Consider the following 15,020-nt stretch of genomic DNA (forward strand, 5'->3'; position numbering starts at 1 on the left):
AGATTTGCTAATTGTTCTGCCTAATTGGACCTTGTAGAGTCTGGAAAAGTAGTCTAATTTCCTGCTTCATGTGGCTTTTTTCCCTTTGCTGTCAAAAACACCCCAAACATCCATTAGTTTCATTTGCTATATAGACAATAAATTAATTTCTTACTGTTTCCCTGTCATTGTGCTAGATGAAGATTTAATTAACAGCAAGTAATCTCTCTGTATTATTGCTGTCTGTTACTTTTGTATTTATTTATTTATTTATTTACTATTTTATGTATTCATTACATCATGTATTCAACCCCCAAATCCTTTTCTGGATTCCCAGATGACTTTTGGTAGTGGTAGACCTTCACCTCTGCCTCTTCCCTTGGGAAAAGGCTGTAAATCCAGGATGGAGATGCTGCAGTGGAGTCAACAGGCACTGCAGCCACTGAGCTGGGACTCCAACCAGTACCTCTGTTAGTGAACAGCTACTCCCACAAGTACCACCTCACAAGGAAATTACATACCTGCCAGCATGATTTATGGTTTTCTATTGCTAAGCTCCCAGTCAGATAATCTTTCAGTGTCCACTTCTCTGCAGTACTGCATAAAATATAACTAAAATTTAGAATTCAGTTAGACTTGCTAGTTTGGGAAATGACTTGTTTTGGGAAATGACTTCTTTTTGGGAAGTGGACAGTTAAGAGCAGGGAGGAGTGCAGCACCTTGGAGAGCAGCACATGGTGCCTTGGTGGGTGTGGACATGTTTAATGAATAAATCATTAATGTAAAAGCTGTTTTTGGCACAACTAATTTTCTCCCAGCTGGCAGCTGGGGATATTCCACGTTCCCCCTGATTGCATTCAGTGACTCTGAAGGTGTTTGTAGCTCCTTCTGACCCTCTTGGCTGTTACAATGGTGGAATTAAACCATGTTTACAAAACGAAAAACATCATTTCCTGCACCTTGGAGCTGCTGTTCTGCAGTGGGTGGTTACAACAGCTCATTCCCTCAGTGCATTGGTACTTCCAAGTGTACTGCAACACCTTCTGTGCAGGATTTTAGAGTGCCTGATGCCAGCAGGTAAGGAAGCAAGGGAGGATGTATTTACTAGAGAGAAACAGATATTCACTGCTGTTGGGCTTTATTTGTCATAGAGGCACAGAGCGTCCACCAGCACTGGGAGCCAGTTGATGGCTGCTCTGAAATGAGGTCCTGAGATTTTCCTGTTGGGAACTTTTTCAGCATGTCATGTAGTGAAACTTAATCTTATCTGTTTTTCCTCACACTCTGGTTTCTGAGCTTTTATTATAACAGAGCACTGACTCTTCTGAATATTTGAGTAATGAAATCTGGCCTTTTGCATGGGTGCACAGTGCAGTATTTCATATTTGGTATTAGGTGCTGTGGTGAGACCAGCAATTCTGCAGAGACAGAGATTATGCAGCACAATGGTAAAATATAAAAGGTGATGTGAAATTTCCAAGGAAGGAAGGAAGAATAAAAATAAGGAAGCCATAGACAAAGGTGTATGGGTTTTACAGCTTGATACAGCAGCTGCATTACAATTCTGATTGTAATGTAATTCTGTACAAGTACAGCAGAAGCACTGAAACACCAGATTGAATGAGGCAAATTTGCCTTTAGGACAAACCTTCAGTTTATTGACATTGGTATAAGCATGTGGTGATCTACAGATAAAACCCACCTGTAGAGCTCTCTGGCATTATTGTAACAGGCAAGCAGAAATTTCCAGATCCAGGCAGCACTAACTGGGATGGATGGTATCCTTTGGTTATCCTTCTTCCTCTTTAGAAAGCAAGAAATGCTTGGCCCAGATAAAATAAGTGTATAAATCATTATAAATGTGCATATTATTTATGGTGCAAATTTATAATGCTGGATTTATCTCCTGCCTGGGGAGAGAGCTTTTTCTGATGCCTTCCCAGTTTATATCACTTGTCATTTTTTATATCACTTGAAAGACTATGTATGAAAGTGGAATTTGTACCAACACGTTACAGTATAGTTAAAAATAATTTTGGTGGTTGTCCAGGTTTCCTCCTGAAGGAACAGAGGGCTTTCTCTCGGAGGACTGGTTAATTGGGACTTTGCTGAAAGGTGTAAGTCTGTTTCAAAAGATAAAATGAGTGAAGGACTTGGCAAGGTAGAAGATGAAATAGTATAAAATGCAATCCTAAATTTTGATACTGTGCCCAGTTTCAAAACTAGGTTCCCCTGGGAAGATAAATAATCTTCCCTTTTTGATATTGTGATCAAAACTCCTCCAATTTGTTCACCTTTATAAGAAGTTGTAGCTTTCTCTGGAGCATAATGAGGAGCAGTTGTGCTGGTGCAAGCACTGGTAGGCATAGAGCAAGGTTGGAGGTTGGGGTAGGAGGAAAGTCATCCAACCTACAGTGCTTGTGCTGCAATTTTTACAGTTGTGAGTGAGCTGTGATATTTTTTCTTCTTTTTTTTTTTAAATACATCTGGACAAATTAACATCTAAAACCTGGGTTATGTTCAGACCTTGTTCTTTGAGATGATATTCCTGAGGCCAGCAAGACAGTGCAGCTACCAAGGTGTAAGTTTAAACCATTTTACCTTGAACCCCAGGTATGAATTATTCAAAGCTGCCTCATTAGTATTTATCTATATAACCTTACTTGTCACCCATCAGAGGTTATATTTTCCATCTCTGCCCAATTCTTCCTTTCCATGTCTAGACCTCCCAAACCTTTGTGTTTTTTAATGAGCATTGAATTACAGGGGTGCAACTGATGGTGTCTCTTCCCCTCTCTAACTTCTGCTGGTGCTGCAGCTTTTAGTTTTTATCCAGGCCTCATAAATGCCAAGTAAATCACAGCACAAGATTTTATGGGTAAGAAAACCCATGAAGAACACAGAGAAGCCATTTGGTAGGAAATGCTTGTTTTTTCCAAGGTTACACTGTGCAGCAGACTGAAATCAGACTGTGCAGGCTGGAGTGCTTTGGTCCCATTTGGTCTGGAGAGACAAGTATTTTGGAGGACGCAGTGAGGGACAGGTTGGTGGTGTGTAATTGAAGCAGGAAGTGATCTGTGAAGGTAGGGACAGATGGAGTGTGCAGGTGTTCAGCTGCTGAAGGCTTGGCGGGGAGCTGGGAAACTTGAGACTCTTTTACTAAGAGGTTGCAAGGATTCAAACATAGCAGATTTTTTAGGTTTGGTTTTTTCCTTAATTGTTTGGAACCTGTGTTTTTATGTGTGCCTTTCCAGATGCACGGGAGCCCTTTCTTGCAAAATCATCAGGTGATAAAAGGGACGCTTCTGGGGTCAGTGGGTGCTTTTCCACAGCTACAGCATCACTTTTCCTGGTGTTGACAGCAATGGATGTTGCCTGTCTGCCTTCTTGTTTTGGGTGTTGCAGTTCTTTAAAAAGCAAACACCATTCAGGAGCAGGGGCTTCTGCCCAGCTCTGTCCAAGGGAGTTACCAAGGTCCCTAATGTGGTGCGGAAGGTGGCAGGAAAGGGAGAGAGATTCAGAGAGGAGAAGGAAAGCCTAGCATGATGCAGGGATCTGGCTGAGGAAGGAATGTCTGCAGGGAGGAGCAGTAGGTTTTCATGACATCCCATATCCTTGATCTTAACTTGAATACTCTCCCCAGGAACGGGCACAGGAATGGTGCCTGAGCACCTGAATTGGGCTCTCCTAGAAACCCTCATGCTGCACTGTACTAGGAATGGCAATAGTGATGACACAGACTCTCAAGCTTAGTTGCAAAGAGAGCTAGTTTTATTCTTCCAGATCTTCTTTTATAGATAGGACTGAGAAGGTAAAACTTTCATTTGTCATCAAACCAACACATCACCATCATTGGACAGTTAGGAACAACACAACCTTGACCATTTCTTGCAAGTAAATGAGACAAAAAACACCTGCAAAGATTGTTTTTCCTTCTCTAAGGACTGTTTGAATTTCTCCTCACCATTTCTCAGGCCACACTTTCTCAGGCCAGTGTGAGAAAGTTATGTGACTTAGTTTCACACAGACACTGTGTGTCTCTTGCATTCAGCATTCACACCCTCATGGTCTTTGAACTTATAAAAATTCCCCAGGAAAGAGAGAACTAAGAAAACCACATTCAGATTCCTATCTATCTGCTTCTACTTCCCCTGCAACTTTTTAACCTGTTTCAAGTGCATCCTGACACTGAAATGGACAGGCTTAAAATTCCCAGGAAAACTTGTCAGAAGAAATGATGGGCTAGAAGAGGGACACCTAACCATCACCAGAAAATCCATGCATATCAGGCATTGTAAACTTTTGTTTTTCCTGGTACATATTTTGCCTCCTGGCACCAGGACACTTGTGCAGATGTTTTGCCTAGCAGTCATGCCTTCAGCACAGCTGGGAGTATGTTCTGATGGGGGAGAAGCATTGTTAAGCCAGGTTGGGCTCTGTCATTGCAGAGGCACTCACAGGTGGCAGGAAAGTTTTGGCAGCAGCAGGCACCAGGGGAAAACCCTTTGTTTTAATACAGACAAAATGAGAGAGTGAGAAAACTGGTGTTCGTCATCCCCAAATTTCCTTCAGTACTACTCAGTTTCATTCTGAATCAAGATTGAATGCAAGTATTGCATCTAAGTTAATTACAAAATTAAAACATTTTAGGAAATAATGAATTTACACATGATAAGTATAAATTGTTTAAAGGTCACTGGGTAAGGACTGTTTAAAAATCTATTAAAGATCTTGCATCCACAAAATTATCTGATCAAACTGTTTGCTTATTCGGCAGTGAGCTTCTCTGAGTTACTCAGATTTATTCTTGGGTAAAAGAAAGTGGAAGGGGCCCTTTCAACTGCTTATTTTAACATTTCATTTCACCTTTAAGGTAATGTGAAAGCTGGCGATCTAACCTTGATTGCTATTGAAGTGCTGACAGTGAAGATAATGAATCTGTAGCATCCAATGGAAAAATTCAATCTGCTCTATCTCTGGCACTGCTTTGTGTAGTGCAGTTTTTGATTCAACATGCTTGCATGTCTGTGTCTGGTCTGAAGCAGGGCAGACCTACAAGGGGCTTCTCATGCTTTTTGGTGCCACATCTGCCTCTTCTTTAACCTGTAACATTCTCATAACCAGAGCAATCCCAGTGTCTGCTGTGCAAGTCCCATATCTGGTTGTATCCTCCATGCAGAGTCAGAGGTCATTTCTGTGTTCTTTAAAACTGACAGCAAGCTTTCACTGGTGAGATGAAGAGCTGGTGCTGGACAGGAGCAGGGATTTTGTCCTGTTTAACTTTAGGACTGGCACCTCTACAGCAGAGAGAGAAGATAATGAAGGGTTGGATTTAGGGTGCCTGAATTGCTGATTGTTGGGATTGACAGGCTGCCCATGGAAGTTGTGAAATCATCATCCCCAGAAGTGTTCAAAAAACACATAGATGTGGTCCTCAAGGACATGGCTTAGTGGTGGACCCAGAAGTGTTAGGCTAATATTTGGACTCGGTGATTTTAGAAGCCTTTTCCAACCTTAAGGGTTCTATGATTCTGTGTGGAAGCCCCCAGTGCTGTTAGCACAGGGCAATTTCTAATAGTAGGAACCTGCACAGAGTTCAGTATCTCCATTGCAACTGTTCTTTATCTGCAATGCCTTCTCTTGGGCCATTCCATTCTGGTTTTCCCCTCCCTCCACAACAGTACATCAGTGCAGCAGATGGGGAAGAGGAAGTGGGAACCAGCTGAAATCTGGGAATTGCTGTTCGCATTACCAGAACTTCGAGTTCATAACTCACAACTTGTTCTTTGAGGCCAGCAAGACAGTGCAACTACCAAGGTATCAGTTTAAACCATTTTACCTTGAACCCCAGGTATGAATTATTCAAAGCTTCCAATGTTTTCCAGAATCAGCTGCTGTTATCTTTGCTTCTCTGGCTGAATGAACCAACATAATTTTATTAAATTAGCCATTTGTTATGTCTCTTTTACACCATGGAAAACAATTTTTGAGACTAATGACTGCAAGGTCTGTCACAATAGCAGTGGGAACTCCCCCTGCTGTAGGCAGTCTTGCTGAGGACAGCATCACCAGTACTGGCACCAAGAGGGAAGAGATGACAGAGCAGTGGTGACACACAGCATCTGCACTCTTAGACAGAAATCACCTGAACCCAGGTCATGCATGAGCAAGATGTCCCTCTATGTAACATCAGGTACCCTGAAATTAGTCACGTTATTTTTCCTCTATCTCACAGCCCACTTTGGCTTTGCTAGTTGCCCTTTGGGAAAGATGCTGTGATTGTTTCAGCAGTCAAATGCCTGACCCCTCCAGCCTGCCCAAATCACATCCATTAGAAAGGTAAGCCAGCCAGAGTTCGAGAATATTTCCCATCTCCTTCTATTATGATAGAAAGACAAAGCCCTTGAAGAAGACAACAGAGATTGAAAATAGAAAACCAGGATTTTTTAAAAGCAATAGATGGAGGGAAGGATGGCAAACCACGTAGTGAAGTCAGGAAATGTCTTTTCTTGAGGAGGAGGGAGGAAAGTAAGTGCAGATCAGGCGGAGATGGCAGCTGATAGGCAGCATTTGTGGTACTGGACCCCCTTTGCTCTGCCTTGGAGCACTCCTCTTCCATGCTGCAGCAACCCCTGCTTTATTTTCCAGATGGTGCAAGAGGCAGGTGTCTGCCAGCCCCCTGCACTGTTACCCTCCTCCTGGCACACCATGAGCACTCATCATTTTTCTGCAGCACCTGTGAATCAGCTTTTTTATTCCCAGAGTCTCCAGATATGGTAGCTGTAAAAATGATGCCTTATCCTCGGTTCTGTCTCTGCAAGTAGGTGGAGTTACGAATGGCACCCCTTCCAGAAGGTTACTGGGTTCCTCTTCTGCAGAGGCACCAGGTTATTTATGGGGCACCTCGCAGCATTTATGTCAGGATCCCTTCTCCTAATAAATGTGTTAGAGATTTTGAGCTTGGTGCACAAGAAAGATTGTAAAGCCTGCACAATAAATCTGCTTGTATTAACTCAATGGCTCTCTTGTGCAAAGCCTTTTTACTGCTACCAGTACCCAATAAACACAAAGCAAAGTCAAAGCACAATCATATTTTGGAACAACTTGTGGGTGATGCATAATGCTGAGAAAGCCTTCACAGACGGCATCAGCAGAATCACAGGAGATATTCAGCCCTAACAAATGATGAGCTTTTTCCTATAAGCAGAGACAGAGGATGCCTAGCAGTGCTCCAGGTGGTCTGGTGAGCTGTTTCCAATAGAGGACAGTGTTGCACAGTCACACTGGCTGCTTATGAGTTAGGATTCAGAATCCAGAGCCATAGCATTATCCAATTTAAAAATCCTGTTCCAATTCCTAATGGGCTGTCTTTTAAATTCTTGCTCTGTAGTGTTTCATCCCAATATTCCCCACACTGTGCTAGGTTCTCTGGCTATTTCTGTCTGCTGCTGTTTCTTTGCCTTTTCTGGTGAGTCCCAGAAAATCTCACTGGCTCACAAGGAGTAAGACCAAACTGAAAGGGAAGAGAATCAGTGGCTGTAATACTGCCCAAATGGAGTGAATGACTGAGCAGTTGTACCTACCTGTCTATACTTGACCATTTGAGTACCTTGCCTAGTACATTCTTTGCCATTGAAAATACTTCCAGCATCCTTCTTTTTTCTCTTTTTCTGGAGCATTTTGACTGGTGTCTTCAGTAAAATCTTGGGTGTGTCATAAGGGAAGTGTGTTGCCTTTGTCCAGGGAGGTGTACAGGAGAATTTAACGGGACTTTTCTAATTCAAACAAGGCTATCTGTAATTGCCAATGGCTGTATTTTTAAGTATCATCTCTAGTTCTTTCTTCCATAGAGTGGACTGAGTAGTTCACAAACTAGCATGAGATTGTGAATTTAGAAGCTAAATTGCATGTTTGTGACTCTGTTGTGTGAACAGCAGCCTCTGTTCCTAGTGCTGGGATCTTCCACCTCTTAGGAGCACAGGTGGTTCCTACTACTGGAGGGTGCTCTTCTCTCTCAGAAAATGAAGTATTGTGAAATTTAACCACAAAGCAGTTGTTTTTCCTTTTGGGAGGGAGTTGTTGCAGCATCCACTCAACCTGAAGGGATGGACATTTGTCTGTGCCATCAGTGACTGCCAAATAGCCAGGGAGAAGCCAGCAACATCTGACATGAGATCAGATACTGCTTTCTCACCATATTCCATACCAGAGGTTTATTTGGCAATAGTATCAGAAAAATAGTGAAAATCTCTTGACAAATTGGACAAACAGACGCTGCTAATAAACCCCATAAGCAACAAAACTTTCTTTATTGCACTGTGAAGCCACATTTTATTGGTGAATTAAAAGGAATAACCAAACCATTTTAGTGGTTGACTGGGAACAGTATATTAGTAGCAGTATTAATAAGTGTGGAGTAACAGGAGACTTGTAAGAGTGAGAAAATGAGATACAGTATTTATCCCTAGTGCAAAATCTCTTTTATTATTAAAGACATTGGGTTAACTAGGGATAGATTTAATACTTCAACTCTATTTTTATTGGATAATTAGCAGCGAGCAATCCCAACAGTGGGACAAGGACAGAAGTCTGAAAATCAAGGAAGTTGTGAAAGGAGGGGAAAGAAAAAGAAAATAGATATTTGGTTTAGGGTTTTTCTTTCTGTCTTTTTAGAGTCAGCCACAATATAAAACCTTGCTGGTGCAGGTGGAGGGACACATGAGGGAATGAAGAACAGCCCATCTTCCTACCTGTCCATGAGATAAACCCTTTGCAGGAAGATTTTGTGGATTTCCATTAAACACCTCACTCCTCACCAGCTTGTGCACTGTCAGGTCTGATCCAAGGAAGAATAAAAAAATGCACACCTGTATTAAAGGTAAAGGTCTGTCTTCAGTTTTACTTCCCAAATAAAAGCAGTTAACAAGAGCAAAGAATGTATGATGCAATTTTCAAAGAATGAGAGTAAGATCTAAATGCTGGGAGTGGAAGTTTGGAAGGCTCTGGTGGCAGTAAGAGTTGAAGAAGGGCAGACACAGGATGCCAGCGTTTTGGGCAGCTGGAAATGCAAACCACCCTTCCTTAGGCTAATTGTGCAGAAAAAGAGCCCAGTAGTGCAGTTTTCTCTGCAAAATGGGGTGACTGTGTAGCAACACCAGCATTTACTGACTATGGAGTCTGCTTATTTCCCCTTATTTTTTTATTAACAGCAAAACTTTAATTACAGATTACCTGCCACCTTCTGCCTATGTTTACAATGCAATAAATTTTCAGTCTCCCTATGTAATCTGAATCTTAAACAGTGCTGGGCTCTGACAATGGGCATTATTGATTCTTTGAAGAAATTAGAACAGCATCTGTTCCAAGGAAAACAGGGATAGAGAGGTGTACATGCCAAGTATTAAATTGTCATGCGCATGCCAAGTATTAAATTGTTCCCTCTCTCCACCAGCACTCACTTGTCTGTGCTTTATTGAGCAACACATTTCCAGGTTAGAAACCTGGTACAATTATTTTAAAGTGATTGATTGGAGTCACGAGGAGCAGGAAGGAGAATTTGGACTGTATTTGATTCCTTACATTCCAAAACCAGCAGTTTTTGTTTGGTTTTTTTCCCCCTCTCTGCATTGTAGGACTATTTAGGATGGAATGCAGGAAAAGGCAGCCATTTAATGAATTGAAAAGTAAGTGAGAAATAACTTTGCAACATTTAACTGTTTTTTTCTGTTTGAGTATCAGAGCAAATGTGTCTTTGAACAGTAATTAAAGGTGGAATAAATGGGTTTTTGGCTGTTGGAAAGTTAAAAATAGGTAGAAATTGAGTGAATGAATTATTTGAAAAATATTGCCTGTCAGATTACTGCTACCTTGAAAATATGTACAACACAATTAATTAAAAGAGTCTGGAAATTAAAATGGGCTTATTGTTTAAAGTTTGTGTTAATTTGTCATTAAAATTCATTTACTTAATGAAGGCCAAAACTGCTGCAGCATCTGGCTGACCTCAGGTGTGTGCTCTAGTGCACTCTACAGAGGTTTCCCAAATACTTTAATCTAATAAATATTACAGCCATGTTCTCATCTGATGCAAACTACAGTGCGATCAGCGCACTCATCGTGATTAACACCCAGTCATGATTGTCAGGGATTAGAGAACGCTCAGCCCCGAAGTGTAACCCAGCAGGGACACTGATGCACCTGGGAGTTTTCTGTTACTGCCCAGGGAGCTAAAATGCTGTTCAAGTGATGGGTGACATGCAAAGCCTGTGACTATTCTCAGCCGGTGATGAAGAAATCAGCCGGGAGGGTGATGAGAGTCGTTCCATCACTGAGTGCTGAAGGCAAAGCCCAGCTCTCTCACAGCTCCTGCTTCTCCAAGGACTGAGCACGACCCTGCACACAGGTGGTGGGAAAGGTGTAAACCTGCACTCATGTGCAGTTGTGTGCCAGGAATTGCATTACAGCTCCCAAGGGCTTGTCCTGAGCAAGAATAATGTCCCTGATCTTTTGTAGTGCCATCTATTGACTGTTGATAATGATGATTTATCTCTAGGGTTAAGTAGATGGAATATTAATATGAGATTGTATATGGTGGAGAACAAACTTGATTTTAAACATACTGCATCTTATCCCCTTCCCTAATGAGGAGAGAAAGAGAACATCCTATATTCGGTATCTCCTGTGTTTGTGTCCTCCTGTAAACTCTCCCAAAGCAGCAGCCTGCAACATCATCATAGAATAGTTTGGGTTGGAAGGGACCTCACAGAGCATCCAGTTCCACCCCTGTTGCCATGGGCTGGGACACCTTGCACTATCCCAGGCTGCTCCAAGCCCCATCCAGCCTGGCCTTGAACACTCCCAGGGATGGGGCAACCCCATCTGGCAACCTCTGTTCTCTGGGCAACCTGTGCCAGGGCCTCATCATCCTCACAGTAAAGAGTAAAAGTAAAATGAATAAATAAATGAAAGTGTATATAAGTGTACCATATAAGATAGCTTTATATTTATTTTTGTCCCATTCAGGCAGTATTTTGTTTCAGTTTTGAACCCTGTGAGATACTGTAAAGGTGAAATTTAAGGATTTTTTGAGGATTAAGTTTAAGAATTATTCAGAATTCCCACATATTGCAGAAATAAGGCTGGGTATTTAGTTTTGTGTTTGATTTTTTGTTTTGTTTTTGTTGCTGCTAATATGAGATGTGATTCTTTGGTGTGGCACTAGATGGTGTTTAACCAAGCAGGAGCAAGGGGATAAACTGGAATTCCAAACAGAAAGTCAGTGGAGTTGAATAAAAAACTTCAAGTAATAATAAAATGAATAATGAATTAAAAAGGTTCAAGTGTTACCCAGGTGAATGAACTATGCATTCTTGGCTCAAAAGTTTTATGAAAAATTCAGGTCTCAGTACCCCTTTTGTTTTGGAAATCAATAGCACTGACATGAAACCTGTACTTAAAAACAAAAAGAAAAAGAGTGTTTAGCTCAGCCCATCCTCAGCCCCTATATAATCAATAATAATAAAGGAATAAATCTAACAATGAACCATATGGATTCTGAAAAAATGAAAAATATCATGCCTGGTTCCTTTGAGGAATTTCAATTTATACTAACTGTTAAGGAGGAAGATGTTTCTCAAAATGAATTATACTGCTATTTTCCAAAAGGTTCCCTCAGTGTGCATGGTATATATGTGAGCATAAACTCTGCCATAAAGCAGTGCTGCTGGTGTGCAATTCCACCAGCATGGCTCTCTGGGACAGGCTCTTACTTTTCAGGTGGGATAGAAGTGAGATGCTGTGTTTTTATAGCAGTAATATGATATGTGAGGCAGCCAGGTGAGTAGATTTGGGGAAAAACCCCCAAATAATATCAACTCCCCCCAAATTAACAGAAAAATCTCATCACCACCCCTCATCCCCCTCTCCTGCCTCTCAAAGTCCTTCAGAACACTTAGGAAAATTGGGTAGAGTTACCTTAATACAGCATACTTTATGTACTCACTTGGAGTATAATCTACAAGTAACTTCATTATTATTATTCATTGTCATTCATTATTACTATCATTAGTATTAGATAATGTCTTATCTAGGAAAAAACATTCACAAAATTCCCACACAAAGTGTTTAATCTGGCAAGCCAAGTTGTTTTTTTTCCCCATGTGTTGATGCTGTTTAACACCTTATATGTCAATGTAAGTACCAGGAAACTTTGGTTCTGGTCAAATTCTGAAGCTGTAATAAAAAACCAAAAGCCCACTCAAAATAATATTAAAGAGTTAGAAACAAATGAAGGGATCCCCCTACATCTGGGCCTTAGTTCTAAAATACATTCAGAGTGGTAGAATTGACAGTGCTTGTATTTCTATTTGGGCTTAGCACTGCCAAATATTTTCAAACCCTGGCAAACAAGGATTTAAGTGCAGCTGAGATTAGTCATCTTGGTACTGAAAAGCAGCACAAATGACCTCAAATGATTGTGATGGAGAAGATTGTGAGGGAAAAGATTGTGAATGAGAATGCATCTCATTTGCAACATGAGATGCATTCCCTTTTCCTTGTCAAGCTGTGAATCAACAGAAAATAGGTGAAGACAGCAACATTAGAAAAAATAAAAATAAAGTGTTGGACAGCAGCAGCAAAGCTGGGGTGATAGGGAGGAGTGGGTTGTGGTGCTGGAGCTATGGTACCACCAACCCTTTTCCTTTGGACCTCAGCCTGGGACATGTCACTGGGCCTGTGAGCAACAGCTGCAACAATCTGCTGGATGCTGGAGCTGGAGATTTCATCTCATCCTGAGCCCCTCCCATACAAACAGCAAATGCTGGTGTTCATGTGTGGGACACCAGTCAGCCAAAGCAGCTTGATGTACTCTGAGTGCAGATCAGGCATCACTTCCATCTCTAGTGTCCATTCTTCCACTTACCTGCTTGGTTAGCCTCCAATTTTTTCCTTAATAATGTTCTTAGGAACACATTGCCCCAGCCCCGAGCTCAGCCCACTAGCTGGCAGCCTTTGATGTGAGCAGTGGTTTGGAAAGCTGCTGCTAAACTCTGGGAAGAAAATAAAAAGAAAAAGAAGTGCAAGGATCACCATGTAGGGTCAGGAACCTCTATCTTTGGTGGATTTTTCCAACAGCCCAGCTCATTCTGTGCTGATGCAAACCAAATCCCAACTTCAAAGGACCCTTTGTTTAATCAACTGATTTATCTTTTTTATTTTCTTATTGGTATACACTTTTATGGATGTTGTTTTGCATTACTTTTGTCAAGCCACAGTTTCTTCCCCTACAGCGAGAACACTCGAGTGATGTTTGGAATTTATAATGCTCTTTGATTAATATTAAATGTGGAGAACAAATACATTTGGAAGGTCTTTATCTTCTGATAGACTTAGTTGTTTGAGTAGCTGAGGTTGGGGCTTGTGACAGCTCCTTGGGGATGTGTGGGGTGTCTTCCTTGTTTTCCAAGCCTCTTTATGATTGAGCAAATGTTCTCAAGTTTAATCAGTATTCCTTTTCTTGTTAAATCTCTAATATTTTTGGTATTTCTTGGTTCTTTTATATCTTACACTTATGTTTCCTTTTGTAGTTTCTGCTTTTCCTTTACTTTTAAAATGAAAGGGTCTATAATTTTTAAGGTTCCATCCACTGTCCTCTTTGATACAACAGGAGAAAGGCTCCCTCATATATCAGAAGACAAAGTTTGCTTTGTGTCCAGTATTGTATTAAGTAATTTTTTTCCTCAAATAGGAAACAGATATCTATAACAGTTCTGCTTTATTGCATTTGGAATTAATTTCATATTCCATTTTAAATTAATTTCATATTTTAGGGGAATGACAAATGTTAGGAGAAAAAGGTATTTTTGTGAATGAAAGATATATTAAGTATATTTGAAAAGGAATGTAATACTTGTGCAAGGTTCTGAAATCTGTTATTTTCTGACCTGAAATCACTTCCTTCTTCTTATAAATTGAAGGCAATCAGTGGTATTATGTGTTTCTGTTATCTTTCTTTCTTTCTTTCACAGATTTCCCCAGCATTCTGTGTCCAACTGTTTGCTCAGTGAGATAAGAAAAGTGCTATAGCTGTGAGTAAATATTCCAGGCTTTCAGGAAATACTGAAGAGTTGTTGCAGAATGACACAATGAGGGATTTGGGAACAGAGCACATTTCTGCCAGCACTGACCAGGGTCAGAGGTGAAGATGATGAAGTAGGATCAAAAATGAAGGAGAGGATGCTCAGCAGTGATAAGTGAGTGATTTTGATATATTTCAACCTCAGAGTTGGAGATGCTTGCTGTGGTGAATAAGTGGTGATTCTGAGGTGAGACTGACCTCGGATATGTTTGTGTGATATTTGGTTTATACCAGGTGGGTAAGTCCATGTGTTGCTGGTTTATGATTTCATTAAACTGTATTAAAATTAAAACAAATCAAAACTAAAGATTGACATAAAACCTGGGTGTGTTGGAGGGGTTGGGGAAGAGAAAACCTCTCTGTGCCATAGGGAAGAGCTGAAGGCAGATTGAAAGTTAGTGATGCTCCCACCCATTGTTTTGTGTAATACCCAGTGTTGGATACCAATCAGTGGAGCTTTCAGTAGGGCTCATAAAGTGAGCAGTATTATCTGTTACAGCAAATCTTGTCATTGCTCACCTCTACGTGTTACTTATAAAGAAAAGAGCCTTCTTTTTGCCTCTAATATAGTTATACAGACAAATCAGGGCTCAGTTCCTTCCCTTTGCTGTAGCCTCCTGCAATTGTCTCTGTGAAGTCTTCACATTGGATGGCCCCTCCAGAGACTTAAAATGAATTGCAGAACAAAGTGAAACCTGACCTTATGCTGTATGTATTTTTTATGACTAGAGCTTATCTTACCAGATACCAGCAAGAGATTCTGGCTGCCGTTTCCTAGCAGAAATTATGTTTTTTTCTTCAGGGCTTGATGGATGCCATCAGACTTACACGTGCATTTCACCCAAACATGACCTTGCTTAAGAGCAAAGGCATTTCTGAACCCTGTTTTAAGCCAAGTAGAAGC

The 15,020-nt window shown here is 40.9% G+C and overlaps 1 long non-coding RNA gene across 3 annotated transcripts in view; it reads left to right on the forward strand.

The window, feature by feature from the left end:
- The window catches only part of LOC111935413 (uncharacterized), a 125,119-nt gene that overhangs the window by 5,169 nt on the left and 104,930 nt on the right, over nt 1-15,020 (forward strand). For all 3 annotated transcript variants that reach the window (XR_015276646.1, XR_015276647.1, XR_015276645.1), the window contains 2 exons: nt 8,653-8,857; nt 14,007-14,231. This is a non-coding gene — a long non-coding RNA (uncharacterized LOC111935413). The remainder of the gene's footprint in view (nt 1-8,652; nt 8,858-14,006; nt 14,232-15,020) is intronic.

Source organism: Cyanistes caeruleus, chromosome 15 (assembly GCF_971803275.1).
Source record: "Cyanistes caeruleus chromosome 15, bCyaCae1.hap1.1, whole genome shotgun sequence".
Taxonomy (NCBI): domain Eukaryota; kingdom Metazoa; phylum Chordata; class Aves; order Passeriformes; family Paridae; genus Cyanistes; species Cyanistes caeruleus.